Source organism: Elephantulus edwardii, unplaced genomic scaffold (assembly GCF_000299155.1).
Source record: "Elephantulus edwardii isolate Elephantulus edwardi_28Jun2011 unplaced genomic scaffold, EleEdw1.0 scaffold00111, whole genome shotgun sequence".
NCBI lineage: Eukaryota > Metazoa > Chordata > Mammalia > Macroscelidea > Macroscelididae > Elephantulus > Elephantulus edwardii.
Window position 1 is genome coordinate 7,812,868 of NW_006399861.1, and position 7,653 is coordinate 7,820,520.

Below are 7,653 nucleotides of genomic sequence, written 5' to 3' on the forward strand. Positions count from 1 at the left end.
ACTGCAAGGGTGTGTCCCGATTCCTTCCTGGATCATTTAACATTCTGCCGAAAGCATCCTTGATTATATAAACTCGAGGTTTGAATTTGTTCTACAAAATTCTAATACAAATTCGAACAAATTCTTTCAATTTCCCTCACCTCCCACCCGTTAAACTGTACAACTCAATGATTAATCCCCTCTTCCCTCTATACAGCCACATCCTTCTGCTTCCATCCTCTCCCACCCCTCCTGGATCCTTATACTCATTCTATGGGGCAACAAGTAATAGATGTGGAGAGTATGTGGTCAGAAAGGAACTCTTATACATTGTTGGTGGGAGTATAAAATGGTCCAACCATTCTAAAGACAGTTTGGTGCTTCTTCAAGAAGCTGAACATAGAAATTTTATATGACCCAGCTATTCCACTACTTGGAATATACCTTGAGAATATAAGAGCTGAGGCACAAACTGAGATTTGTACACCAATGTTCGTAGCAGCATTATTCACCTTTGCAAAGTAGTCTTTGATACCTATTTATGCTAGTCTTAATTCAGAATCACTTCTGTCCTTTGTATATAAATTGAGGTCAGGGATAAATTGAACTCCCACAGGTCTAATTTATGCCTTGTTTGCTGAGACTTTGTCATCCCCTCTCGGTAGCCATTAAGCCAAGAACCATTTTGTTCTCATTGTGTATCAATCAACTTAGCCTTTGTCTAGAGTACTGACACATTTCAGTCAATGCCACCATTTAATCTATTTAGTTTAAGCATTTAAGCATTTGCTGAAGAAGATCAAAGACTAGTGGCCATGTAGTTGAAATGAGGTGGGAGGAAGAACAGGCTTTTGCTTAGGACTGGATGGTGCTTAACTTCTCCAGTTAAAGAGGAACAGAAGACATTTGGAATTATACCTGGCTCAATAATTAGTTCACCACTTGGTTCTTACTGTGTATCCATTAACAAAACCTTTATCTAGAAGAAATTTCTCTTCTAATAAATGCTACCATCTCAGTAAGACATATTTTCCACTTCATTCAGTATAAAAATTTGGGTACAATGTCTACTTATTGACAATGGCATACACTATGCTCACTCCAGGTTCAATGTTTCTGTTTATCTGATCTACATATAATACCTTTTTTTTTCTCCTCATAACCTAACCAGATATTCTAATCCTTGGTGACAGTGTTGTAACCAATCTCCACCTCCCCATATACTTTATAAAGCTACTACAAAGCCCGTAAATCCTCATCTATAATCTAGGCCGAAGTTGAGGCAAAAAAAACCAAGAGAATCATGCAATTTCTTCATCTATTCTAATATCTTCAAACAGAATTATACACAGTAGGTCCTTGAATATTTTTCTTAGTTAATGAGCTATCCTCTGGGAACAATTTTTCTGAATCCCACAGGCTAAGAATGGGCTAACCTTTTCTGTATTATGTGTCCTAAAATTAGATCCTGCTGCTGCTAAAAAGAAGTTGGCCCTCTAACAGTAAACTAGTATAACTGACTGCCCTCTAGAACTATCTGCAATCCACCAACTCTCACAAGCAGTTCATTTTCAAGGAGGCAGGATAGAAGGGCTGGATGGCCAGACTGCTACATAGAAGAGGGCAGAATTTCTCTAACAGAGCTCACAGAACTCCTAAGAAAGTGTAAGTAATGTCTGGGGTCTTATTAGGGAAGGAATTAGGGAGTAGGTTAAGGAGAGGAGATTGTTTTTATGTTATTGGGTACAGAAAAATTCATGCTATATTCCTTGTGATTCCTGTAAACAAGATAAAAGTTAGAGGCAGGATATTATCAAGTTTTAATACAGCTGCTAGAGCCTGTGATCCAGGGCTCAATCAACAGAACTCAGAAACATCTGACTTAAAAGCAGAAAGACAGACTGGGGTGCCCAAAGGTGCTGATGTTAATATGACTAAAGCCACATGTTCTTTTAAACCTTTTCCAGCCTTCATGTATGAGGCCTGCAGCAAAATCTCATCACAAACTCCCTCATTCCCAGGTGTGAAGAACTTGGGCCAAAAGAATGTTAGTGGATTCTATAAGGTTCCCACGGTTAGATTTGAAAGGTGGTTCAAATGAGCAATATATGGTTTACCATGTATTACCTCTGAAAAGAGTTGAAAGAATTGACAAAGAGAACTAGGACACAAAGGTAAAAACAAAATAATTGTGTGATTTGGGAAAATTAGTTGGGTTTTTAAATTTTTTTATTGTGATCTCTCCATTTGCTTTACAGAGGTAACTCGTGGTTGATCTGATACTAAACACTGTGACACTCATGTGCCAAATGTAATAATGGTTACCCATGGTGAACAGTGTTTGGTGGAGATCCCAATTAAAACAAGCTTGGAAGCAGGAGTGGCATCCACTTGCAAAATGACTTGCCTCCGGAAGCTCTATGAATGTGGACAAACGACGAAAGTCATACAAGTGTTCAGATCTTTTGTTCATAGGGTCACTATGAGTTGTCTAGACTTGACGGCACTTAACAACAACAACAACAATTATATAGAAATGAAATTTTCCATTTTCACCATTTTAAGTGACATTAATTACATCCAACAATATTGTATATCTCTCACCACAATCTATTTCCGAAAATATTGCCTTGTGGCCTAAAATGTGATCTATTCTCAGCAACATTTCATGCATAATGTTGAAGTAGGTATACTGTGATTTTATTGGATCCATTCAAATATAGATATCTATGAGAATAAGTTGCTTTATTGTGTGGTTTAATTCTTCAGCATCTTTGTTGCCTTTCTTTCTTTCTACCTTTTCTTTAGAGTGTTGCATTGAAATCTCCACCTCCTATAGTTGTGGTTTTTATTTTCTTTTACAGTCTTGTTAATGTCTGTATTACATATTTTGCATGTCTTTCATTTGGTGAACTGATATTTATTATTGTTATGTTCTTTTGTTTTATTGACCTTTAAGCATTATGTAGTGACTTCTCTTTTCCTTTGGATGGTCTTTGCTTTGAAATCTATTATATCAGAGATTAATATCACTACTCCTGCTTTTCTTGTTGTCATTTACTTGGTATATTTTCCCTACCCTTTTATTTTTAGTCTTTCTTTATCTTCACTTTTCACGTGTGTCTCTTGTAGACAGCATATTGATGGATTTTCTTTTCTTTTTTTAATACAGTCTGCTTCTCGTTTTCTCTTCAGTGGTGCATTTAAACCATTCACATTCAGTGTGAGTAGTGAGAGGCATGATTTTATTGCTATCATTTTGTTGAGTACTTTTTGGTGTTGTTTCTGGTTACTTTGGTCCATCCTGCTTTCTGAAGCACCTTGGTGAATAGGATATCTCTCAGTGTTTCCTGCAATGCTAGTTTTGTTTTTACAAACTCCTTTAGATTCTGTTTTTCTGGGAATATCTTGATCTCTCCTTCATATTTGATAGACAATTTTGCTGGGTACGATATTCTTGATTGAGAGTAGTGTTCTTTGAGTGTTGACATGGTTTCTGCTGAGAAATTGGCACTTACTCTTATTTGATCTCCATTATAGATTACTCTTTTTTTGTGTGCTCACTGTTTTTAGAGTTCTTTTCTTATATTTGGTTCTGACAAATTTGCCTGTGACATGCCTTGATGTTTTTCTTTTGGGGTCTATTCTTTATGTTGTTCACTTAGCTTCTTGAGTATATATTATTTCATTCTTATGCCTGGAAAGTTTTCTTCTAGTAATTATTCCAGTGTGTGTGTGTGTGTGTGCCATTACTTGCTTCTTCCTCTTCTGGGATTCTGATTATGCACATGTTATTTCTCTTGAAGGTGTCCCATATTATTCTTCGGTTTTCTTTTTTTTCTCCCTTTTTGATTCTGCTTTTTGTTCTAGCAGATCAGTGGTAACAATTCTATCTTCTATTTCATTGGTTCTGTGCTGTATCTCTTCATCTCTGTTCATGTGTCCCTCCATCATGTTGACAGCATCTGAAACATTGATCCTCATATTTTGGATAATGGTTTCTCACCTGCATTATTTTGCATTGTTTTGTTGTTGTTGTTGTTGTTGTTTTAAGGTCCTCCTGGTTTTTGCTTGTAGTGTCCTGTAAATCTTCAAGTTTTTCTTTCATCCACTGAAAATATTTAATCAGTATTCTTTTAAATTCTGTGCCAGAAAGTTCCATCAGACTATCTATGTTCAGAAAATCCGTTGACACTGTTACTTTTTTGGTGTGATACCTTGCTTTGGGCTTGTGTAGGGTGTGTGGTAGCCTGTTTCTTATGTGGCATTGCTGTAGTAAAGTTTTTCATGCCTGAGGCAGCAGCAGGTTCTTTATCTGCAGTCACTGTTCCAGAAAATTGTGGGGCAGGTACCCTGCCTGTGTTTCTCTCTGAAATTCTGACTCAAGAGAAGATTTGCTTCAGTTCAGGAGAGAATATCTTTTGAAAACAGCCTCCTATGTCAGAAACTGTCACAGATAGATCATTCTTAGGTGTTCCTGGCTAAAGACAGTTAATTGACTAGACATGGGGAGATACAAGGCAGAGCACAGAGATGCAGGTAGGGAAGGGGGGCTTGCAAGAAGACCTACATGGAAAACCAGGAAGCTCTGGTTTTTGCTTCAAGACTGGCTTCTGCCACCTCATTCAAGCTCCAGCTGTCTCTCTCACTTTTTCTTGAGCTTAAGGGATCCCTCGTGGACCAGCCAAATGGCAGTGAACTCCACAAAGTACCTCACTCAAATTCCAGCTATCCTGCTTATTCCCTGGTGCTGTTCCGACTGCATCAATTCCACTGCAGGTATCTGCTCTCCGGCACAGGCATCCACTCCCTGACTCAGGCTTGGTATCCTGTTCCAGGCACATGTGTTGTGCTTAAATCTCTTGTCCTGTTTGGCCCATAAGATGGCCCTGCAGCCATTGAGGCAAGGACACCAAGATAGAGGCACTTATAATCCTTGGTACGCCTCAGTCATGTCTCCCTACAAACAATGGAGAGTGCTCTGGAAGGCAGTTTTGTGTTTTCTCAAAAAGTTGGACATAGAAATTCCATATGATGCAGCTATTCCACTGCTTGAAATATACCCCAAGAAAATGAGAATTAAGGGACAGAAAAAAGATTTGTACACCAATGTTCATAGCAGCATTACTTACCATAGCAAGAATATGGAAACAGCCCAAATGTCCAACCACAATGAAACAGACTAAAAAACTATGAAACATTCACACATTGTAATATTTTTGGCATGTAGGAACAATGATTTAATAAATTATTACCTAACTTGGGAGGGACTGGAGAGCATTATGTTAGGTGAACTAACATTTTGCTAATTTGTCTCATAAAGACAAATACTGTGTAAGACCATTATTATAGAACAAGAACAAAGACCAATGGAGGGGAAAAGGGAGCAGAGGAGTGAGGATGGGCAGGGGGTAGGGTGCGGGCGGGAGGGCTTAGTCATAGAGTCACATAATTTGATGGGTGGATGGAGGGGTTGATAAAGGAAAGTAGAAAGATCCAGTGTGTAAAACAATGTATATGAACTTTGTAAGTAAACTTGTTTTTGTTGACTGCTTCGAGTTGAGCATGACTCATAGTGATTCTATGAACAAAAGGCCTGAATCCCCTCTATAACTATCAATATTTCTCAAAGTTCATAGAGCTTCCAGAGGAATGTTGTTTAGGAAATGGATGCCACTCCCACTTCCAAAAAATAAACAGTGAGGATGATTACATAAAATTTGAAAAAAAAATTCAAAGGAAAAGACTTTCTTCATATCTTATTTAATTCTTTATTGTGTAGATATACATGATAAGTAATGTGCTTGCAGAGTAAGTCCAAAAAATATAAGGATTGTTCTCGATAAATCTTTGGGAAGTTATAGATTTGCCTATGTCCTGGATGTTTAAGAATCAGCTATGGAGATAAGATACGGATATTAAGAGCTGTGACATTTCTATGAGTCATAGTAACACTGAGAATAACAGATTGAAACCCTTCCCTGTAGTGTAACATAGTCTCTGCTATGCTCAAGTTCATTGTTATAATCACCATATGAAAATATATTGTTGATGGGCTTTCTCTCTTGCATTGACCCTCTACTTTTCCAAGCATGATGTTTTTTCACATATATTGGACATGTGACCAGGAGGCACCAGTCCTTAGAGAAGGACATCTTGCTCGGAAAGGTAGAGGGACAGCACAGGAAAAGAAAACTCAAGATGTGATGGATTGATTCAGTGAGTAGAGCAATGGAATTAGGTCTGTCAAAGACAATGAGATTGACTCAGGAAAAGGAAGGGTGCAGAGCTAATGTACATAGGGTTGTTATGAGACTCAAGGGGTTGCTATGAGCCTCAGGCCACCCAATGGCAAATAACAACAACTGTTGCTGTTAAGTGCTGTCAAGTCGTAGGTGACTCATAGTGACCGTATGAACAAAATTTCTGGACACCTGTATAACTTTCGTCCTCTCTCCAGGCTCATAGGGTTTCCAGAGGCAAGCTATTATGGAAGTGGATTCCACTCTTGCTTCCAAGCTTATGTTAATCGAGGAGCAACACCAAACACTGTCCACCATGGATAACCATTCTCGCATTTAACTCCTCAGTGTCACAGTGTTTGGTTTCACAGCAACCACAAGCTATCTCTGTACAGCAAGTGGACATACCAGGGTTACACGACCTAGAAGAATGTTTCACCAAAAACAATTCAAGGCAGGCCTGAGGGCCGTGGAGTAGAATCACCCACCTTTGGCTTGGGAGCATGACTTTCTGTCCTCTAGGCCAGCTGCTCTCTATATATACGACAACAACAACTACTACTCAATTATTGTTTGTTTATAATTTTCTTTATGGGTATGGCACTTGTCTCAGTTTATTGTACTGAAGTGGTTGGCACAGTGCTCTGATGCGAGGAACTATGCCACCAGTGTTCCAAATACTGACAGGGTTACAGAAGAGTTACAGTTTCAGCATAGCTCCTACACTGAGACAGATTAAGAAGCAAGATTGGCCATCCACTTCTAATATAACAAGCCTTTTAAAACCCTATGACTAACAGAGGAATATTTTTAGACAAACAACCAGAAATGGAGCCTCCCAAATCAGAAGGCATTACAAAATGAGAAGAAAAAGCTACAAATGTTCATTAATGATTGGAATACAGATTGTACAAAATAGAAATTCATGAAACTTATAAGAACTTCTTATAACAGTCAACCATATAAGATTGAAAGAGCAACATTTGCCCAAGAACAAAACTCAGAAGGTAGTAAAGGGTAGGAAAGATGGATGGATGAATGGATGGATGGATGGATGGATGGATGGATGGATGGATGGAACCAGAAAATACAAGAACAAGAAGGAAGAGAGTTATCACATGGAAAAAAGATAAGGATAAAATGTATATGAATTGTTGAACAGAAGACTAATTTATTCTGTAAACTGTCATCCAAATCTATTTATTTCTACTTTCTCTAAACTTTTATTTAATAATTACAATCATCTGAAAAAGAAAATACTCACAGGATCACCTATAGTAGATAGGTTTCAGCTAAGTTTCCAGACTAAGACAGACTATTGTCCACTTCTAGAATAAAATACTTTGAAAATCTTGATTTCAATAAATGAACATTTTTATATAATGCTAGAAGATGAGCCCCTCAGGTTGGAAGACTTTCAAAATGAGGCTGG